This window comes from Ambystoma mexicanum, chromosome 5q (assembly GCF_040938575.1).
Source record: "Ambystoma mexicanum isolate Mex_15411 chromosome 5q, UKY_AmexF1_1, whole genome shotgun sequence".
NCBI classification, from domain to species: domain Eukaryota; kingdom Metazoa; phylum Chordata; class Amphibia; order Caudata; family Ambystomatidae; genus Ambystoma; species Ambystoma mexicanum.
The window spans coordinates 255858424-255875153 of record NC_090933.1 but is presented as its reverse complement, the minus strand read 5'-3'; positions in this window follow the sequence as shown (position 1 = coordinate 255875153).

Here is a 16730-nt window from a genome sequence, read left to right as displayed (position 1 = left end):
CTTTCTACATTCATTAGTATTAAGGATTGCCGTCTGGCAAGGGTGTAAAAGCCCTAGCTGCTTCCAGAATTGGTGGTCTGCTACCCAGAAAACCCTTTCATAAAACTTCATGCCCAAAGCATAGTGTACACATGTGTTCCGATACACCAGTCTCCTGTAAGAGTTGCAGCACCTGCTCTTCAGTGGCACAGAGCAGGTTCAAAGGTACCATGGCCCTTTTGACATCTGCTGTACAAAGCTCACTCAGGCAGAAGCCGCATTAACTTGTGCACCTCTAATTTAAAACACTGTATTAATTATGATAAACTACCACCTGCTGGCAGTCTATTCTTGAAATATTAGTCATACCTAGGTTTTGGTATGGAGGCGGGTAGTTCACATATTTATTAAAGCCACATCAAATTGAATTCACACAGTGACAAACCTGTGAGCTAAATCCAGCTGTCAGAGATTATGTGGATTGCAGGCAAAGACAGGACGCCTGCCTCTGTTGACTATCTGGGAGGATTGGTAACGCTTCCATGCCAGGAAAAGTAGTTCCCACCAGGAGATCTACAGAGAGCCAGATTTCAAAAGGGCAATTTCAGATCAAAGGCTCGCCTGGAGATCTACCGAGAGCCTGATTTCAAAGAGGCAAGTTCATATCAAAGGCCTGCCTAACACTAGTGGGTGGCACAGAACAGAGTCTTTGAAGCTGGATTGAAAAAGGGCAGAGTTAGGATAGACAGAGATCATAAGTGAAACTGAGGTAGTGTTCCTCAGTTTTACTTTTCTGTGAGCTTTTCTCTCCTTACTGTCCCCTTCACTTCCTGTGGAACAATACACTGTGGTATTACATCAGGAAAAAAGGGCCACCTGTGTCAAGAACAGGGAATTGACTCCTTTAAGCAGGCTTCCTTTACTCTGATCCTCTGTGACTTTTTACCTATAAAAGAGGGGGGTTTCCCACTGCTTCTTGAATTCACTTTTGGACCTTCAAGGACATCAGGAAGAGTTCATAGGGATCATGTTTTCTGAGCAATCCTTTCCAAAGACTTCTACCAGAGGTGAGGACGGGTATTGTAAGGCAGAGGAAAGATATGCCCCCTATCCATCTCCACTGCACATTGGAGTTGACATTGCTGAGAACCAAGTCATACAGCACTACTAGCATACTCCCTAGGCTGGAAGAGCAGGGCTTAAATTGTCCCATCTAGCCCTAGAGCCCTCTGTAGTGGGATCCACAGCATTCAGAGGGCTAACGTTGCCACATCTTCTGTTTTCATTGCTCAAACCATTTCAAACCATGTTTGTCATTTTCAAACCACCAGGACCTGCAGTGCTGCATTTGGTACTCACCTTCTAATTTCAAACCACTGATTGCATCCATCAATCCAGTTCAATACTGCATCACCACAGCAGCGCCGTGTCACCTGTCCAGTTTTAGCAACAGTGCACCATGCAGATGACCTTGAACCAGTGTGTCATCGAATCAAGCATTGATCCATCAAGACTTCACATTGCAGCTGAACTCCAACCACTAAATCATTGTGTTACTCATAGACCTAAACCAGTAGTATTCCTTGTTTCAAACCATGCTCTATCCTCAAACTGCTCCTAATTATTCATAAACCTGCATCGCTCAATGTGATTTCCGAACCATGCAGAGTTCCCCTAGAAGCCGACTTGATGCTGACTCACCAACTGGGATCAACAAGACTCACCACCTTCAAACCCAGTTTCACCTACCAGCATCATATCTTAAAGCATGCTTCGACCTGGTTGAACTGATGAAAAATTGGAATCAGGTACTACAGAGAGCCCATGCCAGCTTGATCTATTCTTTGGGCCCTAATAACTGATGAAAGCCTCTGTTGCATCTTTTTCCTAAAGAACATGGGCCTCATTACAAGTACAGCAATGCAGGGAATAATGGTGGCTATGGCATGTCAACCTATTTACTGCTGCATTACTGCAGCATTACACACCGCCGTACTATAACTTTGGTGGTGAAGTGAAGAAAAACCTCCAGCAAAATGCTTACCGTTATGTCCATGCATCCGAGCCTATAAAATCTGAGGTTCGAACCCTCTGTGGCAAAGCTCTTGCAGGACAAGGCCACAGTGTAATGATGCACATTCGCAGGAGACGCTGCCCGACTAAACGTAGCACATTTGCTACATCCACACTTCCGAATCTATAAAATCTGAGGTTCGGACCCTCAGTGGCAAAGCCCTCGCAGGACAAGGCCGCAGTGATGAATGATGCAGGTTTGCAGGAGATGCTGCCCGACTACACGTTGCACATTTGCTACGTCCATGCTTCCGAGCCTATAAATCTGAGGTGCAGACCCTCTGTGGCAAAGCCTTCACAGTACAAGGCTGCAGTGTTGAATGACGCAAGTTCACAGGAGACGCTGCCCGACTACATGTAGCACGTTTGCTATGTCCATGCTTCAGAATCTATAAAATCTAAGGTTCAGACCCTCTGCTACAAACCACTCGCAGGACAAGGCCGCGGTGTTGAACAACGCAGGTTCACAGGAGATGCTGCCTGACTACACGTAGCACGTTTGCTACGTCCACGCTTCCAAGTATATAAAATCTGAGGTTCAGACCCTCAGCAGCAATGCCCTCACAGGACAAGGCTGCATTGTTGAACAACGCAGATTCACATGAGACGCTAATTGACTACACGTAGCACGTTTGCTACGTCCACACTTCTGAGCTATAACATCTCCAGGCAAACATGCCTGGTACGAAAGAATACAGGTTCCAATATCACGCTGATGTACATTGTATGCTAAGGAACCTCAGCCCACCCACATGGTTTGTTACTTTAAGTTGTGCAAAATATGCATGGGATGACTTACACAACTTCTTACGCATAGCAAACCAAAATAAAGAATTAATAGACATAAAAACACCAGGAAAACTCTGTTCTCTTGACCCTGTAGATGTAGCAAGATACTTTACCACTGCTTTATTGCCAAGCTGCACTTCATCTGTATTAAAAATATCCCTCTGCTCGGAGAAGTAGAACACTTCTTTTGGAGAAAAGAATATCAATCCAGAGCACCACCACACATCCACATGCTTTTGTGGATAAAAGATGCTCCTAAATTTGGTCATGACAGTGATGCCACTGTTTTGCAGTTTATTCACAAATACATATCCCTTCAGAAACCAAACATACTGAGCTACAAACACAAATTTTACACTTCCAAAAACATAAGTGTGGCAAATAATGACGACGCAGATCTAAAAACAAAGGTAAATACTACACCAAATGCCGATTTGGTTTCCCCAGACCAGTTTCAGCAAAAGGACAAGTAAAAAGCTTGATGTCTTCTGTTAGACACAGTGTGAAATTCAAATTGCCTAAAAGTACATACAGCATAAAAGGAAACAAAGCTTCAAGTACATCAATGATTACAATGCAATCATTTCCCTCTTGTGGAATGCAAACATAGATATACAATACATTGCAGACAATTCCACTGGTGTTGCAAGATATGTCACAGCCTATCTCATCAAATCTGAGAAAACAGAGCTAAAAGACCTCTAGGATGACATATCATCTGACAAAACACTGCCACAAAAATTGTACACCTTTGGCATAAACATGTGGTCCCATGGAGAATGTGGATTCTACGAAGCAACAGACCGTTTAACAGGCACAGCCTTATATGGCAAATCTGAACACATTGGACTTCATTATGAGTTTGCCCGTCCGGAAACAACGGTGCAGGTAAGTTTGCCAGTACTGTTGTTTCTGGACCGGTAAACTACGAGATCTGTGAGTGGGTGCTTTTCATCCCGCCAGGTCTGACCTGGCGGGTGGAACAGCACCCGCTCGCAGACCTTGATAGATGCATCGGCACTATTGCATACAGTGCTGGTGCATTCGTCCTCCCCATTCCCATTGAGTCCAATGGGACTCACTAGTAATGGGAAAAAAACACAACTCCGGTGGCAGTCGTGCCGTTTATTACAGCACGGCTACCGCAGGGGTTGTAATGACGCCCATAGTCTGGCTAAGCCTTGGTCCAGCTGCATCCAGAAAAATCCTACCAAGACATAGAAAGAATAGTCAGAAATTATCCCACCAGCCAGGAAATAAAAAAAGAAAAAACAATTTATAAGAAACATACTACCCAAACAGACATACTACTTTGGTAAACATGTGCCTGTACCACAGTGCCCAAAATATCTCCTCCAAAAATAATGTGAAACCAGAAGAAAAATGTGTAAAATATGTGGTCTTAGCTTGTGAAGAAAGCCTCGTCAAACTTACCAAACCCAGCCTATTTAATCATATAAAATTATCATTTAAAACTCATCAACATAGAGAACTTTACTGCATGGCCCTACTGCAACTTTTTAAACCATGGAGAAAAGAAGAGGATTTATTAGGTAACCATTACTCATTTGAAGCTGTATTTAATGTAAATAAAGGCGGAATAACAAATGTCAATTTCAAGCAATACAAAAACATATTGGACAAAGAACACAACAAGATGAAGAAGTTCAAGCACAACTAAATGAAGACCCTCAACCTTCTCTAACAGGGAGCCAAGAACCTCTTGGAGAGCCACTCATTCTAAATGAAGCAGAAATAGCCATGACTAAAGTAGAAAACACCATGTATCAATATGAACAATCAGAAGAAAATCTATCAGTGTTCAAATCACAGCTAAATGATGAACAATTTAGCATTTACCTAGAAGCGACTAAAGAAATTGAACATGGTTTGGAGCATGAAAGCAAAACTTGTAGCTGTCAAAATTATAAACATCTACTCTTCTGTGTAAGTGTTGAAGCTGGTTCTGGAAAAACATTCTAAATTAAAATCATCAGAAAATTCCTCCAAAACATAACAAAAAAACACATTTCAGCTGTTGTAACAGCCCCATAGGTTTAGCTGCCTACAACATAGGAGGTGTTACATTACACAGAATACTACTCCTTCCAGTAGAACACAAAAACAAATTAGAATCCTACAAATTATCTGCAGAAGTTGCTACTGAACAATGCAGAATTCTGAAACAAATGAAAATGCTCGTAATAGATGAGAAAAGCATGGTTTCCAACCTAATGTTGGATTTAATTCACCCCAGATTATAAGAAGTCCTTAAATGGACTACTAAGACATCTTTGGAGGAAAACACGTTATTGTTTTTGGAGATCTCCTACAAAACCACCAGTGAATGGTGAACCTATTTTTAAAACCTTAGGAAACAAACAGTGCTGCAACACACTTGGCAGCATAGGAAATGTAAATCTCTGGCAACATTCCTAATACAGAGAACTAACTCAAAACATGTGTCATTCTGGAGACCTCACCTATGCTAACATTTTTAAAATCATTAGAACTGGTCTTCTTTCTAAAGACGCCAAATCCATCTTAAATAGTAGACTCATCCATGAGCCATATGGGCGTAACACATCTGCTCCTGATGTCATGGAACAATTAGCACAAACAATGTGAAATGTATGTCCTTAATGCCAAACCTAGCAAGCTGTCCTCAATTCAATAAGACAATGTTAAAAAAGAAATGCAACCAATAGTGCATATTAGCTCTGCAGACAAACTGGAAATGCATCGCATGGCACTTCTTATGTGTCAACAAGCAAGAGCACAACTAAATAACTTAGAAAAATGTATCTCTAACACAGCTGGTTTGGAGAAAATGTTAATTTTGTATTTAAACTGCAGAGTAATTCTAAAACGTAACCTTGACATGGAGCAAGGTTTAGTCAATGGAGCAGTTGGTACAGTTGTTGGCTTCCAGACGTATCCGCATGACAACATTCAGTTTGTCAATATCCATTTTGACAAACTTTCACAAGTTAAATGGATAGGATGCTCAACACCACAATTCCTTCTTTTTAAAGACAAGTATCTACGCAGAGAACAATGCTCTCTGTCTCTTGCAAATGCCGTCACTATTCACAAATTGCAAAGTCTAACCCTAGATCAGGCATTGATTGACATTGGCAGCACAGTCGTTAAAGAACATATGAGTTATGTAGTGCATTCATGTCTATGTATTTCTAGTGTAATTTGATGCAAACAAAGTCAAGGCTGAGATTCCTTGCATCCTAGAGTACAACAGATAATGTGTACTCTACACATTCCTTCTAGATATGTACCCTGTTAATCAAAAAGGTGTAGTTTTAAAAAGAACATTAATGTAAACAGAACTTATAAGAGATCTCCCAACAGTACCACCAAAAAAATACTCCATCAACCAGTACACACACAACATTATCTAGTGCAAACACAACTGCACATCCATCAGCACATATAAAGATACATTTTTCTTCTAAAAAAAATAAGTGGCGCTCCAGCAAATGACACAGAGACAGAACTGAACACAACCTGTGTAAATTGATATGCAAATGTAGCAATCAATCTTCTGTTCCAATTTCCACCAATTGTTCAAAACATTTACTTGAACGGCGCAGACTAGTTGTGTTTGCAAATGCTTGTCCTTCATAGAAATGCCACAAATAATCCCGACAACACTTACAGTGTGTCAGGAATAAGGCAAGTAGTGAAATACTGTGCAAGAATGGTAAAAGTTACCATAATCACAGAGGAAGATCCACAGGAATGCTTAATGTGCTTACTGCAAGTACTGGAAATCAAAAACATACCTATAAATGAAATCTTCCAGTTTTCACGCACGTGGAAACATGCATTCACTCTCTGCAACCATGTTTCACAAGAGCACATCTCTAATGAACGATCTGTGCATGTATCTATAGTGAGTTTTGAATCCATTCCATTTCATCAGCTAGTGCAAAATGCAAATCATGCCATATTATGCACTTTTTGCAATTCAGACAATCGTTCCAGCTTGCAGATAAACTCACATAGCCAATATCTGATACTAATGCCCTCAATGTACAATGCAGATGGTACCAAAAACAACTGCAAACTTACTAGCTTCACAAACTGGCAGTATCTCTTGGCAAGAAAACCATCACAACAGTAGGCATAATCTACCACGCTGGTGCCACAAACACTGCAGGGCACTATACTGCATACATTAAAAAAGATGTGGTGGGTTTGAATGCAACAACACTTCCATTACTGTAAAACAGTGATTACTAGAAAATTGAACAAATGCCTACTTAATATTCCTTAAACCTAAATTTAGACTCTGAATTGTGAAACTATCAGTAGTTAGTGCACTTTAAGTAATCCCTTAAGTACTGCACATTTCAAACATGTATAGATCTTTTTCTCCCAATGACCCAAAGATTATTCAAACAGAACCACAAACTGTGCAGAACACACAGTAATGTTATTTCAAGCATATTACTTACAATTCACTGATTATGAGGGTCTACAAAGTGTAGTCACTGACCTGTAGAACTATCATCAGTTAGAATACGCCAACTGGTATCTAACTGCATTCATAGTACTGCGATGCTACTTTTGAATAGAAAAATAGAATGCACCAACAGGTATCAAAATGCTTCAAAAAATACCCTTCAAACGATAAAACTATCAACAGTTAGAATACGCCAACTGGTATTTTACTGCATCCATAAAAATGCAAGGCTAGTTTTGAGTGCAACATAGTTAGGATTCGCCAACAGGTATCGAAAGTGCTTCAAAAAAATACCCTTCAAAACTATCAAACTATCAACAGTTAGAATACGCCAACTGGTATCTAACTGCATCCATAATACTGCAAAGCCACGTTTGAATATCAAAATAGTTAGAATACGCCAACAGGTATCGAAGTGCTTCAAAAAATAACATTCAGAACTACAAAACTATGAACAATTAGAATACACCAACTGGTATCTAAGTACTTCAAAAATATCGTTCATTAGACTTCATTGCAAGTAGACCATTCCAATTATTTCTACTGCAACACTGCTTGTAACAACAAATATACTTATTTCTGCACTTCAAATTTTCCCTTAAGTACTGCACACTTCAAAGAAACATACTGTGAAAGTTAAAGTTAGATAAATGTAGTCATTTTTAAAAATCCTGTATGGATTATTTTTCCCAATGACCCAATAATTATGTAAACAGAAACAGCAACTGTGCAGAACACACAGTCATGTTGTTTCCAACATAGTACTTGGAATGCACTAATTATGAGGGTGTAAAAAGTACATGAATATGTGACATTGTATGTAAGAAGACGTTGTACACTATCCTGACCAACATACTATACTGTGTTTTTTTCACAGAGAAATTAGCAAATATTTCTCCTGCAGTGCTATGTACAACAAACACAACCTGTACCCCTAATGGTACAGCAATTATAAGTACTACTTCCATTGTGTTATGTCACCATATTGCAAATACTGTGCACTGCCCGTACACTATCTATAATTACTATACACATATTATTGAAATGGTTGTACCCAGTGGCCAGATTCAATTTCTGTAGACATAATATTATAATGGTTGTGGCCAGTGGCCAGATTCTAGGGTGCATGGCCGTATTATGGTATGGTGGTTGTGGCCAGTGGCTAGATTATTGGGTGCATGGCCTATGATGCACCTCATGCTTTTCACCATCCAATCAGCAGGTGCATTCAATGTCCACAGACCTCACGTCGGCCCCTGGCCAATTGCAGGCCCGACTGGGGAGCGAATAGGGAAGTGAGTCCATAGACCAAACCCAGATATCGCTAAGTTTCCTTTACCTACTTTTTGCCCATTTTAAAGAACACTACTGGACGGATTTACACCAAATGTACAAAAGCACACTTTCGGGACCAAGCCGCCACTCCTATCACAAATATGGGGTAAATCTATCCAACATTTATTTTCCATTGCGTCGATGGAAAAAACAAAAATGTTCGGATCCCCCTTACAACTTTGCCCCCCCTGATGAAACCTCACCTAACGTTGCAGAATCAATCTGACGGGACTATATACTATTTTTGCAAAGTTTGGTAAGGAATCATCCGGGGGGAAAAGCAATAACCACCCAAAATGTGCTCTTCCTATGGGTTGAGCAACGTAACCATAACTATTGGGCCGCTACTGCAGGTCCTGTAATTACATGGCCATGGTAGTGGCCATGTAGTTATGGTTAAGTTGGTGTTTCCATAGGTAGAGCACTTTTTGGGCGGCTTATAACTTCGCTCCCCCTGGACGAATCCTCACCAAACTTTGCAAAAAAAGTATATGGCCACTCTGAATGCAAAGTTTGGTGAGGATTCGTCCAGGGGTGGGCAAAGTTAAAGGCGGGTCCCAAAACTTTTTTGTTTTCCCATAGACTGAATGGGGAAAAAAATTGCTTGCGGCTACAGCCCAAACGGCTGGACAGATTTTCACCAAATTTGGACCAGGAGCAGCGGCCTGGTCCCGAAAGCGTGCTTTTGCAAATTTGCTGAAAATCCATCCAGTCATTTTTTTTAAAATGACCAAAAAGTAGGTAAAAAAAAATTAGTGCTATCTGTGTTCGGTCTGCAGACACACTTCCCTGTTCGCTCCGCGGATAGTGTCCTGATTGGCCGAGCGGCTTACGTCATGTCCGCGGACATGCAGCGTGTTCGCTGATTGGACGGTGTGAAGTGTGAAGTGTGAAGCGCATCAGATTTTCAGTAGCGCCCGCCATCTTGGATAGCACGGTGAAAGTTTGTTCAAAATGTGCATTTAGTAGAGTTTGTTGGTGTGTAGGAGTGTTTGGGGAGGATGGGAGGGTATGAGATAGGTTAAATGGTGTGCTTTTTTTATGTGGTAGACATTGTTTTTGTTTTCGATTTGTCTGCAGACATCACAGGTGTTCTGAAATGATCTAAATAAACTGAATGGTGGGGTGTTCTGAGGACTCAATATGTGTCTGTTTTGTTCGCAAGCAAGCTGAAACTGTTCTAAGAACACTCGCGGTGTCCTGAAATGTTCGCAAATAAACAAAATGGGGATGTTCTGAGGACGCTGTCCGTATTGTTCTGTGGCAAGCTGAACGTGTTCTAAGAACGCTCACGGTGTCCTGAAATGTTCGCAAATAAACAAAATGGGGGTGTTCTGAGGACGCTGTCCGTATTGTTCATTGTCAAGTTGAAAGTGTTCTAAGAATTCTCGCGTTGTCCTGAAATGTTGGTAGGGGGTGTCCTGAAGACGCTGTCCGCATTGTTCGTTGTCAAGTTGAAAGTGTTCTAAGAACACTCTTGGTATCCTAAAATGTTCGTAGGGGGTGTCCTGAAACGCTGTTCGTATTGTTCGGTGGCAAGCTGAATGTGTTCTCAGAACACTCGCGGTGTCTTGAAATGTTCGCAAACAAACAAAATGGGGGTGTTCTGAGGACGCTGTCCGTATTGTTCTTTGTCAAGCTGAACGTGTTCTAAGAACACTTGTGGTGTCCTGAAATGTTCGCAAATAAACAAAATGGTGGTGTTCTGAGGACGCTGTCCGTATTGTTCTGTGGCAAGCTGAATGTGTTCTAAGAACACTCATGGTGTCCTGAAATGTTCGTAGGGGGTGTCCTGAAGACGCTGTCCATATTGTTCATTGACAAGTTGAAAATGTTCTAAGAACTCTCGCGGTATCCTGCAATGTTCACAAATAAACAAAATGGGGGTGTGTTCTAAGAACTCACGCATTGTCCTGAAATGTTCGTAGGGGGTGTCCTGAAGACGCTGTCTGTATTGTTCAATGGCAAGTTGAATGTGTTCTAAGAACACTTGTGGTGTCCTGAAATGTTCGCAAATAAACAAAATGGGGGTGTTCTGAGGACGCTGTCCGTATTGTTCGTTGTCAAGTTGAAAGTGTTCTAAGAACTCTCGCGTTCTCTTGAAATGTTCGTAGGGGGTGTCCTGAAGACGCTGTCCGTATTGTTCGTTGTCAAGTTGAAAATGTTCTAAGAACTCTCGCGGTGTCCTGAAATGTTCGTAGGGGGTGTCCTGAAGACGCTGTTCGTATTGTTTGCTGGCAAGTTGAATGTGTTCTCAGAACACTTGCGGTGTCCTGAAATGTTCGCAAACAAACAAAATGGGGGTGTTCCGAGGACGCTGTCCGTATTGTTCGTTGTCAAGTTGAAAGTGTTCTAAGAACACACGCGGTGTCCGTATTGTTCTTTGTCAAGTTGAATGTCTTCTAAGAACACTTGCGGTGTCCTAAAATGTTCATAAATAAACAAAATGGGGGTGTTCTGAGGACGCTGTCCGTATTGTTCTTTGTCAAGTTGAATGTGTTCTAAGAACACTCGTGGTGTCCTGAAATGTTCGCAAATAAACCAAATAAGGGTGTTCTGAGGACGCTGTCCGTATTGTTTGTTGTCAAGTTGAATGTGTTTTAAGAACACTCTTGGTGTCCTGAAACGTTCGTAGGGGTTGTCCTGAAGACGCTGTCCGTATTGTTCGATGGCAAGTTGAATGTCTTCTAAGAACACTTGTGGTGTCCTAAAATGTTCCTAAATAAACAAAATGGGGGTGTTCTGAGGACGCTGTCTGTATTGTTCTTTGTCAAGTTGAATGTGTTCTAAGAACACTCGTGGTGTCCTGAAATGTTTGCAAATAAACCAAATGGGGGTGTTCTGAGGACGGTGTCCATATTGTTCGTTGTCAAGTTGAAAGTGTTCTAATAACTCTCGCAGTCTCCTGAAATGTTCGTAGGGGGTGTCCTGAAGACGCTGTCCGTATTGTTTGCTGGCAAGTTGAGAGTGTTCTAAGAACACTGGTAATATCAGCGGACATTAAAAGTTTCCATAGGCCATAGTTGAAATGTTTGACTTAATGGATGTGATATGCTGCGGTGGTTGTGGCCAGGGCATAGAGTGTTGGGTGCATTTGGTCATGCACCCACACTCTATGCCCTGGCCACAACCACCGCAGCATATCACATTTATAGTTGCTTATAACTTTGGGTCAAAAACAAATTCATGAGGAACAAAGTTATAAGATATTATGGGTGTGATATGCTGCGATGGTTGTGGCCATGGTATAGAGTGTATAATATACTTACTGTTTGGTTTAGTAACTGGAGTACATGTATTTCTTGTTAATTTCTGTGATAAAAGAAAATAGCATGTTAGTATTAATATTTTGTAATGACTTATTACATTGTATAAATAACATTTTTGCACCCTCATATTTAGTAGATTACAAATCAGAGTACTGTGCAATTTGCTCAGTTTCTGTGTTTGTTGCTAAAATCATTGGGTCTGTGGGAGAAAAAAAAATCCAATGTGGATTAAAAAAAACCTTTTTCTGTTATGCTACAGTTTATTTGTTTGTTTTCAGTGTTCACTTGTTGCTTCTGGCTAATGCTTTATACATTGGGTTGTTGCATTTTTTTGGAGCACTAACATATTATTTATTTGTTTGGATATTATGAAATTTTAGAAGCAGTTAGATACCAGTAGGCGTATTCTAACTGTCTATTTATTGATATATTTTAGTGCTATTGATTTATCTGTTTCGATATTGTTAAATTTTGGGACAGTTAGATACCAATTGGCATATTCTAACTGTCTATTTTTTGCTCTAATTGAGTGGTATTCATTTATCTGATTAGTTGATGTACAATTTTTGGGCAGTTAGATAGCTTTTGGAATATTCTAACAGTTTATATTTTTTTATTACAAGTTTACTTAAGGTTTAAGTACAGTTTAGTTATCAAATTTTGGTTTTAAGAACATTAAATAAGCGTTTGTAAGATTTTCTGGTAATCTCTGCTTTAGAGTAATGGTACTATCATTACATTCAAACCATCCACATTTCTTTTTTACATATGCAGTGTAGTGCCCTGAATTGGTTGTGGCTCCTGTGTGGTAGATTATACCTATTGTTGTGAAGGTTTTCTTACCAAGTGATATTTGACCATGTGTGAATCCAGTCAGCTTTCAGTTGTTTTTCATACCATCTGCATTGTAACGTAGAAGCATTAGCATTTTGTATTTACTATGTGTTTGTATTACTAACGTGAAGCGATTATCTGAATTGCAGGTAGAACATAATCTACCATGGTTTGCATTTTGTACAAGTTGCTGAAATGGAATGGATTCACAATTAGGTATTGATATATATATGAAGCGTTCATTGGCGATTTCTTCTTGTATCACATTGTTGCAGAGAGTGCATGTATGTTTCCACATGCATGAAATCTGGAAGATTTCATTTATAGGTATTTTTTTGTTTTCCAGTACTTGTAGTAAGTACATTAGAAATTCTTGTGGATCTTCCTATGAGTTTATAGTAAATGTCACCATTCGAGCACAGTAGTCCAATTGTTGTCTTATTCCATAAACAGTATACGTGTTGTCAGGATTGTTTGCTGCATTTCTGTGAAGTACTAACATTTGCATACACAATGGGTCTGTACTGTGTAAGTAAATGTTTTCAACAATTGGTGGTAATTGAAATAGAATATTCTTTGCTACATTTGCATAGCAACTTACACCAACTATATTTGAGAGTTCAAATGTACCAGGTAGTTCTGTATCTGACTGATTTTTTTGGAGTTTGTCTTCCTTCTTTGAAGAAGTACCTGGTTTACTTTCCCTAATTGATTCTTTTTTGCTTGTGGCACTTGATGAAGTATTACTTTCTTTTACTCTCTTTGGAGGATTTGCAGTGACATCCTGTTGCATTTCTGTTTGATTTATTTTTCTTTTATAACATTTTACTTTTGTGGAACAGAATATGTGTTTAGATGGGGGGTGTATAGTGCGCAAAGTCTATTGTATTCTAAAATGCAAGCAATATCAGCGTTTATTTTACTTGCATCAAAGTTGATTAGAAATAGACCATCAAGTGTACGTAACCGTGATAGTGCTACGTAGCTCATGCCTTCTTTAAAGACTGTGTTACCAATATCTATCATTGCTTTGTCTAGGGTAGGACCTTGTGATTTATGAATCGTGACTACTATGCAAGAGTTAGAGAAAATTGTTCTCTGCGTACATACATGTCTTTGAAGAGAAGGAATCGAGCTGTTGAGCGTCCTATCCTTTTTACTTCTGAAAGTTTGTCAAAGAGTATATTGACAAACTGAATTTTGTTGTCACGTGGGCATGTTTGAAACCAACAGCTGTACCCAGTGCTCCATTAACTAGACCTTGGTCCAGGTCAAGGTTACGTTTAAGCATTACTCTGCAATTTAAGTATAATTTTAATATCTTTTCTAAGCCTGCTGTGTTTGAGATTGATTTTTCTAAACTATTTAGTCTTCTTGTGACTTGGTCACACATGGGTAGTGTCATACGATGTACATCTAGTTTGTCTGTGGCGCTAATTTCCATTATTGGTTGCATTTCTTTACTTAGCATTATTTCATTGAATTTGAAACAGCTTGCAAGAGTTGGCATTAAGGCCATACAATTCATATTTTTGTAGGCTAATTGTTCCATAACATCTGTAGCAAATGCATTATCGACCATAAAGTGCATTAATTTGTCGGGTTTTCAGTATTGCTTCAGCTTCTTTAGAAAGTATACCAACTCTGATACTTTTAAAGATGTTGGCATAAGTGAGATCTGCAGATTGCTGCATGTTTTCTCGTTAATTCTCTGTATTGGAAATGTTGCCAAAGGTTGACATTTGCAATGCTGCCAACGGTTTTACGGCAGAGTTTGTGTCCTAATGTTTTAAAAATAGGCTCCCCTTTTACTGGTGTCAATTGAAGATCTCCGAAAACAATAATGTGTTTTCCTGCAAAGAGCTCTTCATAGTTTGTTTTGAGTACTTCTTGTAATCTGAGGTGAATCAAAGCCAACATTAGGTTGGAGACCATGCTCACTTCATCTATTAGTAGCATTTTGATTTGTTTCAATACTCTGCGTAGTTCCATTGCAGCTTCTGCAGAAAGTTTGTAATAGTCTAATTTGTTCTGGTGTTCTACTGGCAATAGTAGTAATCGGTGTAAAGCGACACCACCTATGTTGTAGGCAGCTAAACCTGTGGGGGCAGTGACAACAGCTGACCGTTTATTGTTTGTCAATTGTTGAAGGAACTTACTGATGATTTTGATTAGGAATGTTTTGCCAGAACCAGCTTCACCACTGACGGACAGTAGTATAGGTTAATAATTATAGCAGGAACATTCTTTATTTTCATGTTGTACACCATGTGCAATTTGTTTTGTTACTTCTTGAAAAATGCTACATTGTTCATTGTTTAGTTTTGATTGTATTTGATTGTAGTATAGTTAAGTCTTCTTTATCTTCATACTGACACATGGTGTTTTCTACACCTATCATATCTAATTCTGCCTTATTTATTATTAGTCATTCTCCCAGTGGTTCTTGGCTTCCTGTTCCAGAAGGTTGAGTACTGTCAGGAGTGTCCTTATCTAGTTGGGCCTGGAGTTCTTCTTCGTGTTGCTGTTCATTGTGCAACATTGTTTTGTATTGTGTAAAGTTTACATCAGATAAATTGTGCTTTCATTTACTTTGAAAGCATTTTCACATGAGTCATAGTTATCTAGTATTTCTTCTTCTTTTCTCCATTGTTTAAAGAGTTGTAGCAGGGACATGTAATATACTTCTTTATGTTGAGGAGTCTTTAATGACAATTTGATATGATTAATTAAATTTGATTTAGTGAGTTTAACTAAGCTGCCTTCACAGTTTGTCACTCTGTATTTACCTTTTTTTCATCAGGTTTGATATTATTTTTGTATGTGTAGTTTTGGGCTATGTGGTAGAGACACATGGTTTCCAAAGTATTACTTCTGTTTGGGTAGTATGTGTCCAATAAAATGTTTTTTAAAATATCTTGGCTGTTGGGATCCCGTTTGGCTATTGTTTCTATATCTTCGTATGATTTTAGAACTCTTTTTCTAGATTTAGCTGGACCAAGACTTAGCCATACTATATTTCCAGATTTACCATACAATGCAGTACCAGTTAAACGATCAGCTGCTTCATTTGATCCACATTCTCTATGGGAGAGCATTTTTATGCCCAAGCTGTATAATTTCTGAGACACTGTTTTATTTGATGACAGGTCATTCCAGAGGTCTTAAAGCTCTGTCTTTTCTGCTTATCTGTGACATATCGTGCAACTGGAGTAGAATTGTCTGCAATGTACTGCACATCTATGTTTACATTCCATAAGTGGGAAATGATTGCATTATAATCATTGATGTATTTTTCTTCTTCTTTTCTTTTTATGTAATATGTATTTTTCGGTGACTTACCTTTAACACTATGTCTAACTGAAGACATGAGGTTTTTCACTTGACCTGTATTTGTAACTGGTCTAGGGAAACCAAATCGGCATTTAGTGTAGTATTTCCCATTGTTTTTGTATTTGCAACGACAATATTTTCCACATTTGTGTCTTTGAAATTGTAACATTTGTACATGAAGATCACTATTTGTGGCTTCTGGTGGAATTTCACAAGTAACATATTTTTCAATAAACTGTAAAACAGTGGCATCACTGTTTTGACCAAATTTAGGAGCATCTTTAATCCATAAAAGCATGTGGATATGTGGTGCTCCTGTGGCTATGTATTCTTTTCTCCAAAAGAAGTGTTGCACTTCTCCAAGGGGAGGAACAGTTTTATTACAAATAAAATGTAGCATAGGAATGAAGGGATGGTGAAAATATCTTGAAACATTAACAGGATCCAAAGAAGAAAGTTCTCCAGGTGTTAGTATATCTATGTTTGTTTTGTTTTTGTTTGATATGCGTAGGAAATCATGTAAATCTTCCCATGTATATTCTGCACAACTTAATGTAACAAACCAACAGGGTGGGCCAAGGTTTATGATCTTTCAACATACATCTCCATGACGTCGAAACCAGTACTCTTTAGTA